Source organism: Amblyomma americanum, chromosome 1 (genome assembly GCF_052857255.1).
Source record: "Amblyomma americanum isolate KBUSLIRL-KWMA chromosome 1, ASM5285725v1, whole genome shotgun sequence".
Lineage (NCBI taxonomy): Eukaryota > Metazoa > Arthropoda > Arachnida > Ixodida > Ixodidae > Amblyomma > Amblyomma americanum.
Genome location: NC_135497.1, coordinates 171,672,888 through 171,696,756, shown reverse-complemented (window position 1 = coordinate 171,696,756; position 23,869 = coordinate 171,672,888). Strand labels below are relative to the sequence as shown.

Below are 23,869 nucleotides of genomic sequence, written 5' to 3'. Positions count from 1 at the left end.
ACAGAGGCGACAGGAAGAAGGGCATCTGGCTTTCTCATTGAAGAGACATTCATGGCTCCGCGAAGCTACCCTTGCCAACACTCATCGAGTGCAACGAGATGCCTAACAACCGGAACGATATTCCAACACCGGAAGTGGCATTGCATCGCCCTGATCTCAGAGCTGTAACTAACTTCATTCGTTGTTTTGACCTAGAGGCCAATATTCTACTTCTTCTCTGGAGAGACATCCTCAGAGTACACAAGGTTCGCCAACAGCGCAACGGACCGGCCGATGCTCCATTTTCTCAGAGACTGGACCTGGGATGGGCCATCGTAGGGAATGTCTGCATAAGTCGAAGTCATACACCGGACTGTGTCAGCAACCTAAAAAAAACGTCCTTGCAAATGGACGTCCCTCCCTTTTCAAGCCACGCCAGAATCATTTTCTGGTCAAGGAGTAGCTCGCTGGCACACAAGGGTCGACACATTGCTTCCAACCACCTCAGCACGCTGCTAGGAAGGACAGATAAGATGACGAGATCACTGAAACGCTGCTCCAGACAAAAAAGGATGACAACAGACCTTACCTTTGTGTCGAGGACAGGAAGTTCTTGAAGCTCATGGACGACGAGTTTTCAAGGGACGAATCCAACAGCTGGGTAGCGCCTCTTCCGTTTCGTTCTCAAAAACTTTGGCTTCCGAATAGCAAGTGTTTGGCTGAGTCACGCCTCACTGCTGTCCAACAGACCTTGAAGAGAAAGCCAGAACTGAGGAAACAATTCGCGAGCTTCATGGACAAGATTTTCAAGAACGACCATGCCGAGGAAGCTCCACCGGTTCGAGAAGGTGAAGAATGTTGGTACCTCCCCATCATTGGTGTTTGCCACCCACGAAAGCCCGGGGAAGCACGAGTCGTGTTCGACTCCAGTGCACAGTTTAAGGGCGTGTCTCTAAACGGTGTGCTGCTTACCTGTCCAGACTTGATCAACAGCCTGCTTGGAGTGCTCATCCGATTCCAGGAGGACCAAGTGGCCATAAGTGTGGACATTAAGCACATGTTCTACTGCTTCCTGGTACGAGACGACCACCGAAATTATCTAAAATTTTTGTGGTTCCGCAACAGCATCTACAGTGACGTGGTGAAGTACTGAATGGATGTACGTGTTTGGAAATAGCCCTGCACCAGCAGTTGCAACCTACGGGCTGCGGAGAACAGCACGAGAAGGAGAGGAAGAATTTGGCAGCGACGTCAGGGAGTTCATCGAGAGGGATTTCTATGTCGATGATGGGTTGAAGTCTCTTGCAAAGACAAGGACGCCATCAGCCGAATACGCCGCACGCAACACATGTTGGCCGCATCAAACCTTAAGCTCCACAAGATAGCCTCTAACTGCGCTACAGTGTTGGAAGCATTTCCAGAAGAAGACCGTGCTAAGGATTTGAAGGATCTTGACTTGTGCAATGGCTGACAGCAGGTCCAACGCAGTCTGTAAATTTCTTGGAATCTGAAGAAGGATGTTTTCACATTTACGACTCCAATCCAAGAAAAGCCATTCACCAAGCGCGGTGTCTTGTCAGTCGTGAATAGCTTGTACGACCCGCCTGGGTTTGCTGCTCCAGTCATCGTTCAAGGAAAATCCCTCCTCCGAGAGCTAGTCGCTGAGACATGCGACAGGGAGTGTCCACTTCCTGACGACCACAGAGCCGCGTGGGAGACGTGGGAAGGCTCCTTGCAAGTACTCGAGCAGCTGAACATACCTCGCACCTATGCCCCTGCCTCACTCACTACCGCAGAGTGCAAGGAACTGCACATATTCTCCGACGCATCAACCAAAGCTGTGGCTGCAGTGGCTTACCTCAGAGTGACATATCCAGATGGTGCGTGTCATGTCGGGTTCGTAATAGGAAAGGCCAAGCTAGCACCGCATCCGGAACACACCATCCCAAGGCTTGAACTGTGCGGCGCGGTGTTGGCAGTGGAGCTAGCAGAACTTATCAGTCGCGAAATAGATATGAAACTTGATGCTGTAAGCTTCTTACTGACAGCACGGTAGTCGTAGGCTACATACATAATGAGACGCGAAAGTTTTTTATGTATGTCAGTAACAGGGTGGAACGCATCAGGAGCTCTACACGGCCAGAGCAATGGCTCTATGTTCCTTCTGACATGAACCCTGCAGATCCCGGAACCAGGTCTGTGCCAGCAGCACAAATGGCAGGATCGACCTGGCTAACAGGCCCGGAGTTTTTGTATCATCAAGAACACTGCTCGCAGGTACGGAAGGGAAGTTCGACTGGGTCGATGCGGATTCCGACACGCAGGTGCGGCCCCAGGCAAATGCTTTTGCAACCAGTGTAGACCTGAAACAACTCGGCAGCAAGCGGTTCGAGCGCTTCTCAAGCTGGATTAGGCTGACTCACGCAGTTGCAATGCTCATACGGATAGTGGGCAAAATTCAGGGCACTTCTGACGTGTCAAACTGCCCGCATAAAAGCTCATCTCACCAACTGCGACCTTCTGCAGAACACTTAGCCCGAGCAAAGGCAGTCATTATTCTGTCTGTCCAGAAGGAAGCCTTTTCAGATGAGTTGAAAAGCTTGTAACGAGGAAAGCGACTACCGAAGTCAAGCCCTCTGTGCAGACTGGATCCATGGGTTGATTCCGACGGTCTTTTGAAAGTTGGCGGCCGACTAGGCAGGGAAAACCATTTCGACCATCAAGAGCAGAAGCCCATCATCATGCCAGGGCGACACCATGTCACCACCCTGATTGTTCGGCATTATCACAAACAGGTCAAACATCAAGGACGCGACTTCACTGAGGGAGAAGTTATGGCAGCGGGGTTCTTGATTGTCGGAGGTAAGCGTAGCATCGCCTCATACATACACAGTTGTGTTACATGTTGCAAGCTCAGAGGAAGGCAGCTACAGCAGAAGATGGCAGACCTGCACGCAGAAAAGCTAAGCACCGAGCCACCTTTCACTTATGTCGGACTAGATGTATTTGGCCCGTGGCAAGTCGCGTCTCGTCGCACGAGAGGCGGCGAGGTCAACAGCAAACGGTGGGCCGTGCTCTTCACTTGCATGAGTATCCGCGCTGTTCCTATCGAAGTAATCGACAGCATGGATACCTCAAGTTTTATTAATGCGCTCTGAAGATTCTTTACCATAATGGGCCTGGCAAAGCAACTGAGGTCTGATTGTGGGACAAATTTTGTTGGAGCATGCTCCGAACTAAAACTCAATACCAGTGTCCCAGACCACGAGAAGCTAGGAACATTCCTGTCAGAGCATGAATGCAGTTGGGTATTCAATCCTCCTCATGCTTCTCAGATGAGAGGAGTGTGGGAAAGGATGATAGGAGTCACACGGCGAATTTTGGACTCCATGTTTCTTGAGAATACCTCTCGTCGCTTTACTCACGAAGTCTTGGTAACCCTCTTGGCAGAAGTCTCAGGGATCATATATTCGCGACCCCTCGTTCCTGTCTCAACGGATTCCGAGTGCTGGGAAGTGCTAACTCCTGCAGCGCTTCTGACCCAGAAGGTCGACGGCAACACAGTGCCACCAGTTTTAAATGACAAAAATATATATCGGCGACAGTGGCGGCAGGTTCAGTGGCTGGCCGACGCCTTTTGGTGCCGCTGGCGACGCGAGTTCCTTACCACCCTGGAAAGTCGTCGTAAGTGGCAGGGCCCAACTCGAAATCTCAAGGCAGGTGACCTCGTTCTCCTGAGAGAAAGCCAAGTTCATCGCAAAGAGCGGCTCGTGGGGCTCATTGTGAACGCTATCGCAAGTGCGGACGGCAAGGTGCGAAAGGTCGAGATTAAGGCGGCAACACGATGAGTGATCAAGCAGTTTCTTCGTCCTGTGACTGAGACAGTCCTGCTTACTTCGTGTTAGGACTGAAAACATCATATAGTGGTTATATGTATAACCAGACGGAGAGTGTGCTGTCCCGAGACCAGTTCGAATTTCCCAACCAGGCACCGGCTGTATCTGCAAACACTGGACTCCTCTCCTCTTCACTCTTTTTCTACCTTCTCCCCGTGGGCCTTCACTCTCGCCTGCGTGCTTTCTTCCTCTTAAGAGCTCCCCCCCCCCCCCCCCGGAGTTTCATGTTACGTGACTCGTGACTCTTGCGTTCTTTCAACTGCGCTGCACTACTGTGGCAGCACCGCGTTTTTACAAGTTTGTAAATGCTTGGATAAAGTTTTCATTTTCCTGGTGTTTGCGACTTGTTAACTATCTGAGGAGTGGTCGCAGCCCCAACGCATGCCATGGAATCAGAATAGTGGTGCCAATCAAAGAGAGAATAACACTTCGATTAATCTGTCGCTTAAACCCTTAAAGAAAGTTACAGAAAAAACAACCATGCCGCCGGTGTGATCCGAACCGTGGGTCCGTGGGTTCGGATCCAACCGGCGGCATGGTTGTTTTTTTCTGCTGCTCTATAAGTAATTTTCTTTGAGCTACAGATCAATCAAAGTTATTATCTCATTGATTGGCCCCACAAATTAAAGAAAAAATTGAAACATTCCCTTATGCAACCCGCCGCGGTGGCTCAGTGGTTAGGGTGCTCGACTACTGATCCGGAGTTCCCGAGTTCGAACCCGACCGCGGCGGCTGCGTTTTTATGGAGGAAGAACGCTAAGGTGCCCGTGTGCTGTGCGATGTCAGTGCACGTTAAAGATCCCCAGGTGGTCGAAATTATTCCGGAGCCCTCCACTACGGTGGAACCTCTTCTTCATTTTGTCTTTAACTGCCTCCTTCATCCCTTCCCTTACGGCGCGGTTCAGGTGTCCAACGATATATGAGACATACTGCGCCATTTCCTTTCCACAAAACCAATTATTATTATTATTATTATTATTATTATTATTATTATTATTATTATTATTATTATTATTATTATTATTATTATTATTATTTTTATTATTATTATCATTATTCCCTTATGCACCTTGGTTTCGGTGACTGTTGGCTTCCTCCATATGTTTGTCAAACGAGCCCTTCATTTCTTTTGCCATGTCTACTAATAGCTTAACAAGGGTCTCGGTTCTGGCAGTCTTGATGCCATAGGTAGCATAAGAGGGTTCTCGCAAGTTTCCGCCCTCGCCGTTAGATTAAGTTACACGTCATACTCACGGTATTACCGGACATGCTACGTCCGCCTCTATGGACGAGGGTGGCGCTGGTGAATACTCTCAAGGGTCGCTTACACGCATAACATAAATACCCATGAAAGCAGCAGATTGGACAGCCGTCGCCGCAGCTCAGTTGGTAGAGCACCGGATGCGATATTCGGAGGTGTGGGTTCGGATCCCACCGGCGGCATGGTTGTTTTTCCTGCTGCTGCTCTATAAGTAATTTTCTTTAAGCGACAGATAAATCGAAGTGTTATTCTTTCATTGATTGGCACCGCAAACTATTAAAAAAAAATAGAAACATTCTCCTATGCACCTTGGTTTCGGCGACTATTGGCTTCCTTCATATGTTTGTCAAACGAGCCCCTCATTTCCTTTGCCATGTCTGGTAATATATATATATATATATATATATATATATATATATATATATATATATATATATATATATATATATATATATATATATATATATAATCACCAAAAATTGAAGAAACATAACAGGATATAATTCACGACGTTTCGGCCTCCAGCCGAAACGTCGTGAATTAAATCCTGTTATGTTTCTTCAATTTTTGGTGATTTTATATTATATTGACCAAATCAGCTGCCAGAAATCAGCTGCCAGTTAATTTTTTTAAATCTTACTCTTAGGCTCCTTAATTAATGTATAGGCGTGTACCCCACTTTACTTATTCGCATCAGTTTTTAGAATTTCGAAAACATGGTTATCCTGGCCGCTGTGGCCCAACAAATTTTGGCTACATCCCGCCAAAATACATGCGCTTTCGAGAAGCTTGCAGGCAAAGCAACCTCTCCAGTGCACGTAACTCGTCGAAACAGCCAAAATTTGTTGGGCCACAGCGCCGAGGGTAACTGCGTTTTCGAAATTCTAAAAACTGATATGGATATTACTTATGGTGGGCTACACGCCTCTCAGTAACTTAGGAGCTCAATACTTGTAGTTGAAAAATTAACTATTCAAAATTAGTTAACCAGCCAGCTAGTTAGCAAGTCTTAGCTGTATTCGGATGTATTACGCCACTGACAGTACTATGCCGAAAAAAAAGCGCTCTTCCGACTCGAAAAGCGTGTTTTTAAAAATTGTCTGAAGTCTTAGGTGAAACCCCCCGTATATAGTGTGGAAGACCTATTTTTACTGGTGTCGCCACCGCTGACGAGACCAACAGAAACTACAATTTAAAAGGGACAGTCTACAGTTTTTTATCGAATATTCTTTTCTGCGGCAATATAAAGCTTCTTGCCCGAATAAACGAATATCCGGCTGTGGCACTGAAAAACGGGGCAGAAAAATTTTATGCCTAATTTTTCCACATGGGAGACTTTCTCGTGATAGTTGGGGTTCACGAACCCTTATATCAGAGACACGATGACTGCCGCGCCGCACAGGCGGCGTGAACCGCGACTATGCTGCGTGGGCGGCGTGAAGTGGCATTAATAAACGTGACATCAACCGATATACGTGTGTTTCATTATCACAATACTTAAGAGCACTAAGAAAACTTTAAAGGCACCCTCAGTAAAACAAGAGCGATAATATCTATCACAAATACCAGCAACCGCTTTTGGCAGTCTGACTTTTCAAAACATTTGAAAAGATGATGAGAAAGAAGAGTAAAAAAACCATGCCAGAAAGTTTATCAAAATTAAGGCGTCCAAAGTATCTTCCAGCAAAACTAACGCATGCTCAGTTTTGCGCTCAGTGCTATCCAATAAGTGTAGCATATCAACTCTAGGAGACATAGGCGGACTACTTTAAGAGTTGCGAAGTTTTAACACAGCACAGCGCAACCATTGGCTCAGGCCAGACTTTCTTTGAATTTAGGTAAAATATTAATTATCATCGCCGGAGAATGTCTACAAAGATATGCCATTATTTTGATACTCGTCTCCGGCAGTAGACTGTCTATGAATCAAAATCAAGCATAATCTTTTATTTTTCAACTTCTCTCTTTTATACTACACTACGGAGCGTCAGAGTGTGTGAGGTGCATAGTCTTTTTTATTTTACCTCGAAGAGTTTGCGGGAACATAAAACTTATATTAGCGTACAGCCCCCTCTTCGCACCCACATGCGCATATTTTCATGCCGATAATGACATGTTTTATCTTGAAGGTGAATGCCTAAGTGAATTTCAACCTCGTCTAGCTGTCTCACAACTCATGTTTTGCACCACATTTATAACTAACCAGGTAATTTAAGCTTTTATGAGTCTTGTTGCACCATCGTTCAATATCACACTACAGGCAGGAACCTCTATACGCGTCGTTTAGCCCGCATTATTAGGCCGTCATCACAGGAAGGGCGTGAGTTTATGCTGGCCGGCAAACTTCGGATACATTTTACTTGGATTCCCTTCCGGAAACATTCCAGAAACGTGTAGGCTAACGAAAAGGGTTAAACTTAAATTGAGGGCAGTGCAGCGAGCCATTTAAAGGAAAATGTTAGCTGTAACGTCAAGGGAGAAGATGAGAGCAAAATGGGTCACGGAATAAATGCGAGTAAAAGATATTTAGTCACAACCAAAAAGAAGAAATGGGCATAGGCAGGGCATGTAATGCGAATGCAAGCTAACCGACGGTCCCTTAAAGGTAACAGACTGGATTCCAAGAAAGGACAAGCGTAGCAGAGTTTGTCAGAGAGTCAGGTGGGCTGATGAGATTAGTAAGTTCGAGGGCATAAGTTGGCGCAGCTGGCAAAAGACACGCGGTTACTTGGAAAGATTTGCGAGAGGTGTTTGTCCAATGGTGGACGCAGTTAAGCTGGTGATGATGAAACATTTATTTGAGAACTTGGAAAGGCAACGTGCCAGCGTGTCGGCGACGCACAAGTCGAAAATAACGAACACGCTGTATAGCGCCACTCATAAGCGTTGCGTCGCCATGTGCACCATTCACGCATCAAGTGTGTGCTACGATTTTCGAACAAGCAACTTGCCCCTAAACTGCCAGTGCAAAATCGGCATAGCTCTTGCTATTAAGTTCAGTCGAAAGAAGCATTTGGCATTTCTTATTTCGCAAGGGGCTTTCATATGTAGCCTTACCTGAACATTTGTTTGGTTCACAGCTCTCATTTCTTGGCAACGCAGTCTAGATGAGCAGCTGACCTCAACTCATCTTTTCGATAAGCGCGTATTTGAGAATTTCAAGTAATTTTTTTTTATTCGAGAGGTGTGCCATGAGGCGCGAGTAATTGGAAACCGCAACTGAAGCAAGCGTGTGCAGTATTTACGCCATTTCTTTACAGCACAGTGCATATATTCTCAGTCTGTGTCGTTATTATAGTACGTGGCTATGGGGCCTCTCGACAGTGGGCGCCGAAGGCAAGGAAGAATAACTCTAGAAAACAATGCTGGTATCAGCAAAGGTGATGGGATCCACGAGAAGCCAAGGGATGGACCTCATAAGCTTTTCAAGCGTTGAAGAGCGCGTTGCCTCTAACTAAGCTGACAACGAAAACCTGGCCAAACTTCACTTACACTGTCTGCCGCTTCCGTAATGAGGCTTAGTGGATGGACCATTACTTCTTGCCGCCAGACCACTGATATTCTCGCACAAGGTGATTCCAGCGTGATCGCCTGCTTCAAATGAGCCTGTGTTTACCTCGACGACTTCGCGAATTCCTTCCCTTGAGTTCCCTCGGCTACAGGGTGTGGTTTGTGGGCTGCCTCTTTTGCTGCTTTCGTTTTCACTGATGGAATTTTCATGGGAACAATCACCTCTTTCTTCCTTTTCCTTTTATCGCTCGTGTTGTTCATTCGTACTTTTTTTTTTCTCTAGGCCACATTCTCCTTCGCGTGAGCCTAGTTTGCCGTGCTTTATTCTATTTTTGTTCGCGCCTTCCAAATATGTTTTTTTATACGCCGGCCTCAAAGCGCTGCTGCGTGTCTCTAAATCAATACCTCTCGTTGCATGCCGATGTTCCCAGGGGATGAAACAAACATACCTACTGGACCGGTTTCAGCACGACGTAAGCACAGGTGGCATCGGTTTATATTTAGGCTCAAAAAAAAATTTCAGAAAATGCGAAAAACATTCCGCATATAGGCGACACCACTTTAAAAGTCCTGACTCCATTACAACATGTTTATGCACAAGCAGACTCTTATTTTCACAAAAGCGCCTTATTGCAAGCACTGTACAGGCCATTTTCGCTCGCGTGAATACTGCATACCACAAAATTGGTTGTTTAAGGGAATTGTTTGCAATCGAGTGGAGAGCGACACCATGAGAAGAGAAAACTGAGTTTCCTCAATTTCAAACGGCGCAGAGTCCGGATGTTTGGAAGAATTGATATGAGTATGTGTTTTCTGCAACGAGCCTGAAACTATGGGCAGTTCTTTTTGACACAAACCGCGAATGTATGAAAGTTCTCGGAGATGGTACACCGATGCTAGTTCATGAACAGTAATTATAAAGCAAAAAAAATGGGGGCAGGGGTGCTGGAAGGCATGGGCGGAGGCAGATACGAGTGCTGTATGCGCCATGTGCTATTGAGCGATGGAGTTCTTTTATAAATGCACTGCAAACAACGCGTTTGTGTGGAAACATAGCTTTTCCATAAGGTCGTGGAATTACGCGCCCTGTGTAAAATCTTTGGACAACCTAGCAAATCAGTTATATCTGTGAGCTCTTGCTTTGTGAAAGTCTCTACTTCATTCTGATAACTTTGCATGGCTGTGCGGGTGGGCTTCTGCCTGCGTCAATTTCCGGTATATCTTCACAGCTTATTTTTCTTCAATAAAAAAGATGAATACATGGCAGCCTCGATAACTGAATAAACGCGGCGAGATCACCCCGGGCTTTTTCGTTTGTTAATTGACTTTGAAGAATAATCCGTGTGGGAGTGTCATCGCGACAACAAGGGTTTCTCACAACGCTCCAAGTACATTTGGCACCGATATAGTCATTGAGTAAAGCACCCAGCGTGGTTTCTTTCGGAGCCCAAATATAGGTTTTTGGTGCAATAGAAAGCTTCGTTTCATTTTTACTTTATGTTGATTAGCACTCAGTAAGAAAGCAGGAATTCTTGAATAGGGCACAGGCATAATAATTGAAATAAATTATTGATATTAAAATCTGACGTTTATAAGATGGAACAGTTCATCAAATTTTACCTCTTGATACAAGGAGGGAAAGCGACAGTTGCAGCGCACTCCACGCACCGACATAAGCGCGGCCAATCCCAGGCCCACACGTCCATCCTCGTTCCTACTCAGCTTGATAATACTCTCTTTAGGCAGCAGCAGAACTTCACAAAGTTTTGCTTTATGGATGCTATTTCTGACGCCGTTATCATCAAGAAACTTTTCTGGTAAAAATATATGCGCATTTTTTTTTCTGTACACGTTGTGCTCAACTAAACTAAAGGATCACCCTTGTGTCTGTGGTAGCTTCAGGGTTGTTGAGATTAATGAAATGTAGCAATTTTAGGTGAGCAGAGCTTTGCACACGTCACTGTCGCCGCTTTCTTGCAAGAAGTAACGTTTTGATAACTAAGGCACATGACAAATCTAGAGGTGACGCCCACAGAGGTTAAAAAAAATAAAGATTAAAGAGATTGAAGTCGACAGACATAAACACGACAGTGGACATGAACAAGACGTGCACTTATCCAGGTGTTAACTTACCAACTGACTTTTATAGGATAGCGCACGCTGTGAACCACACTAATGAAGTTAACCTCATTTTCGGCGTCTCCGCCCCGACCTTCTACTAGACGCTGCTTTCTCAAAATTACATATTTGCTGCAGCTTAGGTCCGGCGAAACAAGAGCACACACGTGCTGCCTGCGATTCTTGATAAATTAACAACATTATCTTAACACAATGAGTTCGAAACCTTGCTACGAAACTCATCTTTCATAATTATTTATATACACTCACTCATACTAAACTTCAAGAACAAGCTTAAGTTAGCAGCCTTGTTGCTCGACACAAATTTGCCACTCTTTCTTTGCCCTCAAATTCTGTCATTAATTTCCTAGCAGCTCCAATACGGCGCCAACAACAAACCGCTCTCGAGCTGCATCAACTATGAGAACCCTGTTCAGCTAACTAAAACTCGTTTCTATGCCCACTTTTTCTCGTTTTATGTGCAAAAATCTAAAGAGTAAATTAATTTCTCGCCGCTGCGATGAAGAATTAAAAGTACTATAGGTCCAAGCGCATTGCTCCATGTACTATTTATGAACGCAATCTTTCACAAATGATGCAAAAGCCCCGTGGCATAAGCTTTCATTTATATACATATCTTCATATACCTGCATTGCGCCCCGAGGGCATTATTGCGGGAGGATATATTGCAGACATCGCGGCGAATTATCGGAGCAAAACAAGGGTACACAGCACAAAAAAACACCACAGTAACAATAATGGGAGATAAGGAAGGTAAGCAGAGCTAAAATATCAATCCTACCAGCAGCAGCATGCTAGGCGATAGAAAATGAAAAAAAAGGATAATAACTGGAGCGAAATTCTCACATGTGAGCCCGTAAGAGATGCCTCAACAGCGCTGCAAAAGTGTCGTCAGCGGCTGAAACAACACATTCATGTAGCCTGTTCCATAGATTTATTGTGCGCGGGAAAAAGGACGACTGATATAAAGATGAGCGTCAAGAAATTTCGCGTATTTTGGAGGCATTGTTTTTTTTTTCTAACTGCAAGGTAATAAAATAAAATGCAAACAAAATTAGTTTTGTTTAGGCAATTTGGAAACGATATCGAAGAGGAGGAAAAAAAAGAGTTTAGTGGACGGCAACTTTTTTTTTTCTATATACAATAGTAACGTGCATGTCGTTTTATATCACTTGCGGTATAGTCTAAAGTCTACCGGCCTCTACGCAACAGCTGCTCTCAAGAAATTTAGACACTACATTTACCCGCTAACTAATGGAAATGAAACAACGTAGGCCGCATCTTCTTTTTACTGTGGTTGCCGCGAGTACCACTAACGGCGCAAGTCTCGGCCACACGCTCGCAATATGAAGAAAAGCTGGTGGCCGCGTGTCCTTTGCCCGTTCGTTCCTGCAGGCCCCGGTCTGTGAAAACGGTGAGACGACAAAACAGGGGCCGTCAGTCTTTATGCCTGCTAACTGCCACTTCGGGCAGCATGCACTGCTAAGAACGGCTACCCGTGGAGAAAGTGATAAGTTCTAGCGCATAGTAGGGCTTTTCTATCTTGGGGGCTGCAAACCAAAACGCTAACGAAAAGACAAGAAAGGAACTCATCCCTTAGTAACACAGTCAGCAGTTTAGAAACGCCTAGCCTAAGGCGTCCAACATGGCGACCAACGTATGCAGCGAGCCGTGTACCTTGTTGCGTGGGCGGGGAAGTCGTTGCTTTCTAGTACCGCGATCTCTTTCTGTGGGAGGGAGATGTCGAGAACGGACAACGTTGCTTCATCATGCGAACGTTTCGAGAGGTCGCAAAAATACACAATGTTTAATTCGAGCGTATAAACAGCATTGAACGCAGATTACGTTCCGGTATGTCTAACCTTGAAGCGAATGAGCGGACGTTCTTCAATTTTTGTTTCCAGAAAGAATGGCTTGGTTGCTACAAAAACGGGTAGAAGCTCACACTGGCACACGCAGAACCGTTGGCAACAGCGGATCTCACTGAGAGGCTTATGGGTAGGCCGTGAAACTTCTGCCGTTTATTTCTGAAAAAAAAACGGCGGATGCTTTTCAGCGTTTATTTATTTTTAGGAAACAGGTGTTTTCCGCCTAGTTGTACGGAGCAACCGCCAAAAGCAGTGGTTATCGGCGAAAACAGTTCTCAAAGTTTAGCATACCCAACTATTCTGGACAAAAGCATTTTTGAGCGCGAAACCGTTGATGAACACAATTTTTTTTTTCATATAATGGGAGATTTCACTATAACAATCAATATACTCGGAGATCACCCGACGGCAGTCTTGCATTTTTTTAAAATTTATGTGTTTTGGTAACGCCAAAGCGTTCGCCATCGGTTGTTTATGTCACTCTTAACTGTTCGATGCGATCGATGGAAACACTTTAAAACAAGGATATTGCTACGCATCTGAAGAAGGGACCATTACCTTCAATATTTCTATGACAGTATCTTGCAGTTTTCTAGTTTTCAAAACTTTTTGTCCGAGAATGTTGGACATGCAAACTGAATGATTAAAGCGAAGAGCGGAAGTTTTTCACTTCATTCTTACGTATACGCTATGCGCAGTCCATCATAGGAATAGGCTTGTTGGCCTAGTTTTGACAGCATAATTATTGTCATCAGCAGTTATACAAGTCACTTAATGTTCTCCGTCCACCTGACGGCCTTCTCCGAGAGTTATAAATAGCAGAAGCAACGCGTATGCAGTGCAACAGGAACGCATCGAGATTGCTGCAAGCGCAACAGTTCTAGGGAGGAAAAAGCTGCTTTGAGGCTACTGCTGCGTTTTAGTACTTTGAATACTGGTATCTTTGCGTAGCGAGAAAAAAATCTTTTTCTTGTCTTGCCATCAAAGAAAAAGCTGTGGGGTGCCGCTACAGAGCATCCATCATAGCCAAATATGTCGAGGTGTTCTGTTTTTTTCTACGTAGGCGTTGCGTGCATCTTATGTGGACGTTTCTGCGTGCAAAATGCTCAACACTTGCACAGTTCACGTTACTCTTGTGGCTCTTCACGCAGTCACTATCTGAAGGAAAGCTTTACTTCGCTTCGTCCTTTAATTTAGATGGCTAATATAGACCCGTAGGCTCATAAAAAAGCTTCTTAATTTCGAGGCGGCCCTTTTTAGGGCTGTTCTTGTAGTCTTGTTAGCCCAAGATTTTCACATAGATATCTCGATCGCCCCAAACTTGGTCCTGGCCAGGAATTGTAATGTTATTCTGCTCCGTGTGTCGCAAGCCCGTACGTCCTTCCTCGTTGTTCAATTCCTTCCTTCTTCAGTCCCTATTTTCTCAGCCGTGCTAGCAACCCGAAATGGACCAGATTTCCCGGCCCACTCCTTTCTGTGCTTTTCCCGTCACAAACTTTTCCAGTGGAGTGACAGAACAAGTTCACTTCTGGCCTCGAGTGTGCTTCAAACCATTTTCATTACAGCGCCAGCCTTCCCTGATGGCAACGTCAGACAGACAAAAACAAATGTTTTCAAGGTTACGATAATGGAAGGTGAATTTTGAGGTCTAAAAATAGAGTGAGCGTAGATACGACCAAGCTTTTCCTCTAGATTTGATATCTGGGTCCTAAACGAAGCTCATAAGATTTCAGCACAAAAGAACTCTTGGTTTTAAAGTGTACCTAAACTGTGGCATTTCCATTCGCAGGAGGAAAAAAAACAAAGATTTCGTACATTTTTGGCGTAGCTTAACGTGATGGCTCAACGTCGCCAAATCTCCGAGCCGGAATTCATTGAACGGATTTGGAGAGGAAACATACTCTGCTCTATTTTTGATACCGCCTGTCGAGAACTCATGGCGAGACGCTGGTGACGCCATTTGTCGGCGCCCGGCACGACGCCTTTCGCAAGCAACGCGAAGGAAATGCGCCGGTTTGAAGGCGCTGCACAAAGACAGCTCTATATCCGGCCAGGCCTAGCCGTTATTGGACTGCCTCTGTGTTTCTGCCCCTGTTGCTTCATATATCTTTCTTCCTTTCGTATACCTTCTTGGGTCCACAAGGAGCAGCTGGCGACATATGGAAGTGAAGCTGAATCCAGCCTAACTATATAGTGTCATCATTTCATACTCTTTTTCTTCCCACTAAAGCATGTAGTGGCCAATGGACCTTGATTCGCATTTTTTTTATGCCAACATTTTTTGTTGCGCGAATTTGTCCCGCTAGCAAAACCCTTCAAATTGTCCTGCGAAAGAAATCCGCCGTCGCCAGTATACGTGCACTTGTATGTACTACATGCCTGCTATGCGATCGGAGAGAGCTTTTGCAACAAAATCGCTAACAGGGGTGTTCCTTAGCTTCCAATGCAATACCTGCGACACATTTGCAGTGCAGGAATAGGCTACCTTTGCTTTCTTTAGCGTCACCCACATACTGTCAGCTCCTGAGATTATTTGCAAATACAACGGCCAATGAGGGACACCACACACGAAGGAGGCAAGACACGAGCCTGACTTAGAACTGATCTTGTAGGGACAAAAGAGGGAGAGGGTGAATGGAGGCAATACAAAAAAAACTGGGCAGTCACGATGAAACACAGGTAGTCAATGTCACCGGATAAAAACGAAGTAACATGGAAAAAACACGCGTAAAACCAGCAGGTGTAAAGCGATAACCCGGATGGAATATTCAAAGGGATAAAAAGCTAAAACCAATGCAAGAAAAATTGTGGCTAAACAACACACGTATATAAACAACACACGAAAACAACACAAGACCAACATAAAAACTATTAAAGAGCGCAACTACAAACCATCCTCAGTCAAAAATGGGCACGTGGATCGTTAAAACTTGTAAAATTTTGAAAGGTGTATTTATTTTTTTTTCACTGAAGGCCACGGGTGCGGTACAGATGCAGGATTTCCCTGTCGTCGTTGATCGCCACAGCTTCTAGTACTTCACGGATGAACTGCTCGCTCTTTCTGGCCACGAAGGTAGACTCGTGCAGCAGCGGAACACATCCAGTGGGCTTGCAAAGTTTGTAGTGGTAAGGCAAATGCCACTCCCCTCCCCCCTTCCCAACTTTTCGCCTATATATTCATATGTGCGTCTAAATAAAGGTAAGTTGTTTGTCAACCTCGTGTCATGTTCCTTCCTTTGTGTCCCTCATTGGCTGTTGTTATATTTGCGCTATGAACCAACAAGCTCAGATTGAGGTCATCGTGGTGACTATCTGGTCGGTCTCCTAAGTTCTGTGGCTATAGTGGGCATTTGTGGTTGCTGAGACAAATTCAAGAGAAAACGCATTGATATGAAGTGGATCGTGTCGCGGATGATCATTAAGGCCGCTACAAACGGAGTTATAAAATCAGTGTTCGAACTCCTTGACTCCGATTACATTTGAAAAATCGCACGTGAGATATGAAAAATATATATGCGCAGAGGCTGCTTTTAATAGTAGAATTTCTTCTGAATAAAATATATCTATAAAATATGAATGCCGTATTGAATAATTTATAAATACATGTTTATTACTGCGTTTTTATGGAGGCAAAACGCTAAGGCGCCCGTGTGCTGTGCGATGTCAGTGCACGTTAAAGATCCCCAGGTGGTCGAAATTATTCCGGAGCCCTCCACTGCGGCACCTTTCTTCCTTCCTTCTTTCACTCCCTCCTTTAAGCTTTCCCTTACGGTGCGGTTCAGGTGTCCAACGATATATGAGACAGATACTGCGCCATTTACTTTCCCCAAAAACCAATTATTATATTATTGCTTTTTAAACATAATGGGCAATGAGGAATTATTTTCAAATTTAAATGGCAATAAACTTTAAAATCCATGTTCTCGTATATTCAGATCTGAGGAATGCATGTGTATGATGGAAATTTTAAATAACTCGCTTGACTTTTGTTCTTTGGTAATTTACAAGAATGGGAAGGAAGCAAAACGCAATTCCGCTTTTTTTCACTAAAGATTAGAAAGGCGCGTCGAGCCCAAATCAGCCATTTTTAAATACAGTGAAACATCACTTGAATGAGCGTCACTTGAAGGAATTGTTCAGTTCAGTGAACTTTTGTGAACCCAAAGGAAATTGAATCCAATGAAAATGGGTTTCAGTTGAATGAATTTAGTTGAGAACACTGGAGTTTTGAGTTCAGCGAACGCCTTCGGGAGCACAAACGTACTGCTTTTGGGTGAGAATACTTGACTTTGACCCGACGCGCAGCTCTTTTTGTTCTCTTTCTCAATTCTGAAGCTGCAGAACATCGGGAGTTCTAATCTGGTTTGGTTTAGTGTGGCTATGCAGTTGGTTTGGGGCTAGAGAATTTCACAATATAGGCATTGTTGTGCTCATAAAAGTTGAAGGAATTTGCCGTCCTGCGGGAATTTTGAGAAACAAGGCGCATAAACGCACCAGTGAACAAGTTTGCAGAGCTGACAATGGTGAGTAAAAGTCGGAAAGAAAATTACTGCCTTCTATCAAAGTGCCCAAGTGCACACGTGCCTGAAGTTTTCGACATCGTGAAATGGCTTTAGTTGCTATTTGGGCGCTTGAGCATAATCCAGTTCATCAAAATAAAGGATTGTGGGCTTGTTTAAAATCAGCGAGCTTCCGCTTAAGCGAGGATTTCCTCAAGGTCTCCTGAAATTATTTCGGCAGTATTTCATTGTACTATGAACGCTACAATGAAAAGCGCTTTCTCGCTGCTTTGTAGCGATAGCTACATTACGGTAGAATTTCGAGCCTTCAGCGTGGTGGCGCCACGGTCACGTGGTTGGTCTCGTGGTGCGGAGCAGCTGCTGCTTCTCCTGCTGCTGTTGTTGATAGGAAAACAGAAAGGAAAGTGCACGGGCCTGCCTACTGGCTTATGCCGAGCCACGCTCGCTGCCGCGTGCTGAAAGTCGGAGAGTTAAAGGATAGGAGAGGAAAGATAAAAAGAAAAGACGCTGCTGCTGCCGGTGGCGCGGCGCGCCGGCGAAACCGAGCTGCAACAGTTGTGCGCATGCGCCTTGTCAAGTGGGACGAAGAAGAAGAAGGAACGCCCAGGGAAACAGAGCGGCGAAAGACTGACTTTGTAATTCAGCTGTGCAAGTTCCACTCGGCCAGCTGTAGCTATCGCGTCACTCCAGGTTTAGCCAGAGCTAAACCGCCGCCAATTTTTAAACCTCATTTCCTCTCCCCAGTCGCACGCTGTTATAAGCTAGGACTTAGGAGTCCGGCCGCTGAGCTCCGAGCTTTTTAAAAGGCGGTAAAAACATGTACTCGTGTCTAGGTGGACCAAAAGGGTAAAGAACATAAACTTTGCTGCTTTAAGGAAGCATTCATTAGTGACTGGCACGGATTAGTCCTGCATTTTGCAGCCGCTCCGAAAGTATTTCGGCGAAGAATATCGACTGGAAGGATCTACCGGTCCGGCGTAGTAGTATAGAATGGCCTGAAGTGTTCCGAAAAATAAAAAAACAGATAAAACACCGTCAGATCCAGGTTTCGGCAGAAAGAAATGCCACGCGTCGCGCCACCGCTCTGGTAATGAGCGCGATCGAAGATCAAGTACCTTCCGATACAAGAACTGCTCATCAGCAGGCTACCAGCCGCAAGCGTGATGCAGGCTAACGTGGCATCAGTTAAAATGGCAACGTGGCGTGGTCTGTCCTCATAGCTCATAAACACGTCAAAAATCAGCAAGGGCCACAGCAGACAAAATATTGCACCACGAGTGCTGTGCTTTGGACCGAGCGCGTGCTGCAGCTCGCGGGTCTGTGTGCGTGAGTCCCCACGTACGCGCGTGAAGCGCTTTATGAAATCATTATTTCGGCTTACAAAAGTGGGAATCGATCTGCACGGCCCTGTGCTTCCAAAGAGGTGCGCTGCAGGTCCAATTTGGGCTTCTTCGTAAGTGCCGATGGTGGAGCTGACTTGACACAAGCGCTGGAAAAAATCTTTTGCTAGAATGCTGCGACAGGATGGGCGTGATGCCTTTATTTTTTTTTTCTGGTGCGCTGTTAATTTCAGAGATCGTGTCCGAATGTACGGGCATGCATTTTCGAGCGGACACGGCGGACTTTCGAATGATGCTTCCTGCCGTAGAGAGTGCGGTACACGAAGCCAAGCTAAGGCATTACCGTGCATTTTTGATGAACTTGCTGATAACGAAATAGGCCTATGAATAGTTTGCCGTGCAGAACTACCAATACTAATTCTTTCGTACGGCACAGAAGCTGGGAAAAGAACACTCCTGAAGTTCGTGTAGTTAAGGAGTCGTCGAAAATTCTTCGGCGAAGCGAGATGTCAACGTAATGGTTCTTGAACAAATTGATCAGCATAACAGCTTATTTTCGAGCATGAAAAAGTTTTCTCTGTGCTGCGTACCGTGCCCCTGATGCAGCGAATTATTTTATGTTTAGTTCTGTCTTCGACCGTTTGCTAATTACGAGATTAGAAATTTAAGTGTTACAGTGATATTAATTTCCCTGCCATCGACTGGGATAGACCGTCTTAAGGCTTGTGTGTCGCAACTGATATTATTTTAAATATCATATCTTCTTTAAACCGAAAGCAAATTGTTCGTGATTACACGAGCGGGTCGCCTGTTTTATACATATTATTTATTAGCTAAACCTTGTTCGATGGAGTGCTTAACGATGAAAGTGCAATATCAGACCACCGTCTTTTGTTCTTCTGTTGTGCTTTGTCAGTTGCCTCCGGGGTGCGTCCTGCTAAAATTATAAAGAACTATGCACGTGCTGATGATAACACAATTATCGACTGTCTACAGTCAGAGTTAGGTAATCCTTATAGCGATGGCCTTCATAGTTTATTGCATCGCTTTAAGGATGCAGTGCAGTACAGTATTAGAGATTGCGTTCCTCTTAGGAAGGCTCACGTTAATCTCCTTCAGCAAGAGTTGTTGTCGGGCTAGTTGACTTGATACATTGAATGCCTTGAAAGGTCATGCGCATAATTCTTGGATAAGTCCCGAAATTGTTCAATTTAAAACGCAAAGTGAAAAGATGAAGGAATAAAAAATACCTTGCTTACAACAGTTTCGTGTACTGAAAGAGGAACTTGCTTCGAAGTTAAAATTAACGAAGTCTCGTTATTCTAACACGATGCTCCCAGAATTTATATGAAGTGATCCCCAAAGATACTGATTGGCAGAACAAAATTCGAATAAACGACGACGCTTCAACCGACTGCACGGTGATAGCACAAGGTTTTAACTTGTACTTTCAAAGCGTGTTCTTTAGGGAGCGGGCAACCGCTACTAGCATCCCTATCGAATATCCTTGTTATGTACCAACTATTTCTGTCAACAGTGTTCGGTTGATGCTATGTAAACTCGGCAATAAAAATGCGCTAGTCCCGATGGGCTATCAAATGTCTTTCTCAAACAATTTGCAGCACAGTTATATGAGTTTTTAACGAAGGTCTTTCAGGTTTCTTTAGTTCCGGGTGATGTACCGGAGGATTGGAGGATAGCACGCTTCGTACTAATTGATAAAAAAGGGGATAAGCGAACTATTTATCACTGATGCACTGGCCACTTTGGCCGATGTAAACTTTTTCACTGGTCAGAGGAAACTTGTACACCACACGTGTCGCACATGCAATATAGCACTTTTCATGCTGCGTAGCGCACACACTCCACATTTTTTAGTAATTTTTGAGTGTTCGCTGAAACGCCCGGTATAAAAGCTGCTGGTTAAAGGCTGAGTATATAGCCGCCACGGTGGCTCAGTGGTTATGGCGCTCGGCTGCTGACCCGAATGACGCGGGCTCGATCCCGGCCGCAGCGGTCGAATCTCGATGGAGGCGAAATTCTAGAGGCCCATGTACTGTGCGATGTCAGTGCACGTTAAATAACCCCAGGTGGTCGAAATTTTTGGAGCCCTTTACTACGGCGTCCCTCTTAGCCTGAGAAGCTTTGGGACGTTAAACCCCCCCAAACCACCAAGGCTGAGTATTGCTATATGGTTATGAACCTTTTGAACGTGGCGGCGTTAAGGCTTCCGTCCTGCAGAAAATCCAACGCCGGTGTTGTGAGCGAAAAGGCAGGTGGTCCTCCTGCCACCTGGGTCACGTCATCACAATCTGCTCGCCGGATTGTGAGCAAACTGCCAACCGAGGCAGGTGGTAGGTAAATTAATCATTGATCGCGGGAGGTAGCTCGGCAAGAGCAACCTGGGCCTCACAATCCCCACCGATGGCTGTGCAGCCACATACCGGGGCAGTGGCGCATCGCTCAATTGCTGCACCATTGCGCCAGGTGTAGTACAAGGACTCCCAGCGCTTTACGAATGTAAAGTAGAGAATTACTAATTGGAAATATATGGGCATGTAGGCAGAACCTAGGGGAAGTGATAGGCGAAGACCCCAGGCAGCTTAAAAGAGACATTAATGCTATCGCGTCATGCCGTAAGGTGGTGATTAATTGTCCCTGGGATTTTTTGAGCTAGGCGTACTCTCCGTGGCGTAAGCCTTTATCATTAAAACACCGCATAATTTTTATTTTCTCACACTGTCACTATTACTTTTTGAGTGCATGTAAGGGCTAATGAGGTTGAGCCAACCAAATCAATTCACTGCTGCAGTTGATTGGAAGTTAGTGTGATGGTAATGAGGACAGAAGCTTTTGCGAGGATATAGCTAGGCGGTAAGCATTTTATGCACTAAAAGAGGACGTTAATGTTGTTTAATTTTCTTCACTACACGAGGAGGAAAGACCAGGCAGGTTTTTTTTTTTTCTAAATTATCTTTCTCCATGCTCGAGTTTCATGTAAACAAGACGGTAAGCCGAATTCATGCACAAATATACAAAGCAGCGGATGTTACGAAAAGAGACGAGACCATCCGAACTGAAGGTATTGAGGTCCGCAAGTTAGGTGCCCTAGACGAGGAAGCAGTTATAGCCGTTGCTTTTGTAATTAAACGAGTGGGCGATTTTTTTCTTTTGCTGCTGCTTCTGCTGCTGATCACGCAAACTTGAACTTGGTGGTTGTTGCAGATTGAAATATACGAGGCAATTCAAACGCACCTGTTCATGTCGCAGCCACCGAGCGTACTGTCGGGCGGCACACTGTGGTGGAAATCCTTGAGCTGATGCACGTTGTTCCCTTTCGAGCAGAAAAAAGGAAGCCTTGCTGTGATTATTTGTTGTATGGTGCCAATTCTCGATTGCAGAAACACCTGTTCTGACTGGAGTCGGTGCTGCCACATCGAGCTACTAAAACGTTCTGGTGGCGACGTGGTTGGGTTTTGGAGATTCTTCGGCTTCACGTCACTTGCGGTAAGCGCTGTCAATGCACTTCGGAAAGAGCACGTTTTCTCCACTGCAGGGTGGCAGTTTGTACGTACTGCTTCCCAAGGTTCTTTGAAAAGAAGCTTTTTTTTTTATGGGACAAGAAGGTCAGCATATCGGAAGGGTGCCACGTGTACCCTGCTCTACCTCGCATGTGCGCATTACTGCTGCGGAGGCAGCACGACAAACTTCAAGTGTTTTGAAATTTGAAATGCCTAACTTCTGGCTGTGTTTGCCAAATGACGTTTTTAAGCGCCCTTGAAATTCTTTAGGCTTTGAAGCCACCTGAACATGTAAACCGTGAAAATAGAGGGAGGGGTTTTGCAAGTGAGGCTCTAACTCCCAATGTGAGAGGAAATGTTAGGCAATTCTCTCGTGGTATAGATAAACGATAGCTTACTGGCAAGGCTCTTTTTCCTCATTTTGACGTGAATTGTCCTCACTCACTATTGCTTGCCAGTGTCAATGCACTCGTAGAGGATGTTTTTAGCCAGGTGTGTGTAACGAAGACGGACCGTAGAACTGAAACATCTGTTATCACTCTAGGGAGCTTGTGCACATGTGGTGGGGCCTAGAAGGCCGGTAAAAGTGCTGCTGTAATTTTGAGCCAAATGACTGCTTTGTGAAAAAATTTAGCAGCGACACGATGAATGAACAGTGAAATGGATGGCAGGCTTATGAGGGCCAAAAAAATTAAGTTCAGTTATCCAGAATGTACCTGAAATTGGCTATGTCTTGAGAAGAGTAGTTTCACATGAAAGGAACTTGTAGCTTGTGGGGATTAACGTCCCAAGCGACACATGGGCTATGAGCGACTCTATGGGTTACGAAAGTAGGACTCAGGATTGGTTTAAACCACCTGGGGTTCTTTAACCTGTGCTCAGATTGCGCCGCACACGGGTATTTTTGCATATCACCACCATCGAAATACGGCCGCCGTGACCGGGATTGAACCCGCGGCCTTGGGATCAGCGGCCGCAAGCTAAAACCATTGTACCACCGCTGCGAGAAAGTTCTGAAAAAGGAGTTCCAGTGACATTGAAAAGAAGATTATTCAGTGTTAGGAAGTCGTTTTAGAACAACTTGTATCGCAGGGCCTCAGTGTGGCTCTGTGCACAGAATATGTGTTGAAAACAGAGCTTAACCTTGCTATAATTAAGTCGAAAGAGCCCCGCAATTTCTCTGATATAGACATTGCTCCGCACATTGGTACATGACCTTGGTTGCAACTTTCGCATGCCAACGGGTTTTCCTGCCATGGTGTATTCTAAAAACAACTTGGCCGGGATTTATAGTGCTGCTGATGTGCGTTGCGGTAGCCTTCAACACGTGCACCGAGCTCCCATCACGTGTCGGAGTATAAGTATGCATCAACCGAATATGTCAGCCTTTCCAATGCACCTGTCTTCTGCAGCCCGCTCTGGCTTCAGAGCCTCGGAAAGGGGTCTTGCAGGAATAACGCCGTAAAAGACCGGAAGAAACTTAATCCATTAGGCCCATCTTCTAGGGGCTCAAATCAATACAGGCCGCTATAAAAGGCGACGCGTAACGGCGATTTAGTAGCAGTGCGCGAATAGTAATTTTTCGAAGGTCGAATAGTTTTTGGTATTGATCGAATCGAGCACGAATCGAATATATTATATTTCTACGATTATTCGCTATTTGTACGAATATTCGTACAGAACCCATATTCGTGTTGTTACGTGGCGGCCAGCCGAAGAATGAGATGTCATTAACGATGGACAAGAGATGATTTAATGGCCGCTAGCCTAGCGCGAGCGCTCGGTCCCGCGCCACTGTCGGTTTCGTCTTCTTTGTCACAATATGAAACAGGGAA

At 45.3% G+C, this 23,869-nt stretch overlaps 1 long non-coding RNA gene across 2 annotated transcripts in view; it reads left to right on the top strand.

Annotated features, from left to right (window-relative positions):
* Positions 1 to 22,002, top strand: part of LOC144114188 (uncharacterized) — a 139,093-nt gene extending 117,091 nt beyond the window's left edge. For both annotated transcript variants that reach the window (XR_013310969.1, XR_013310970.1), the window contains one exon: positions 21,915 to 22,002. This is a non-coding gene — a long non-coding RNA (uncharacterized LOC144114188). The remainder of the gene's footprint in view (positions 1 to 21,914) is intronic.
* The last annotated feature ends 1,867 nt before the right edge of the window (positions 22,003 to 23,869 follow it).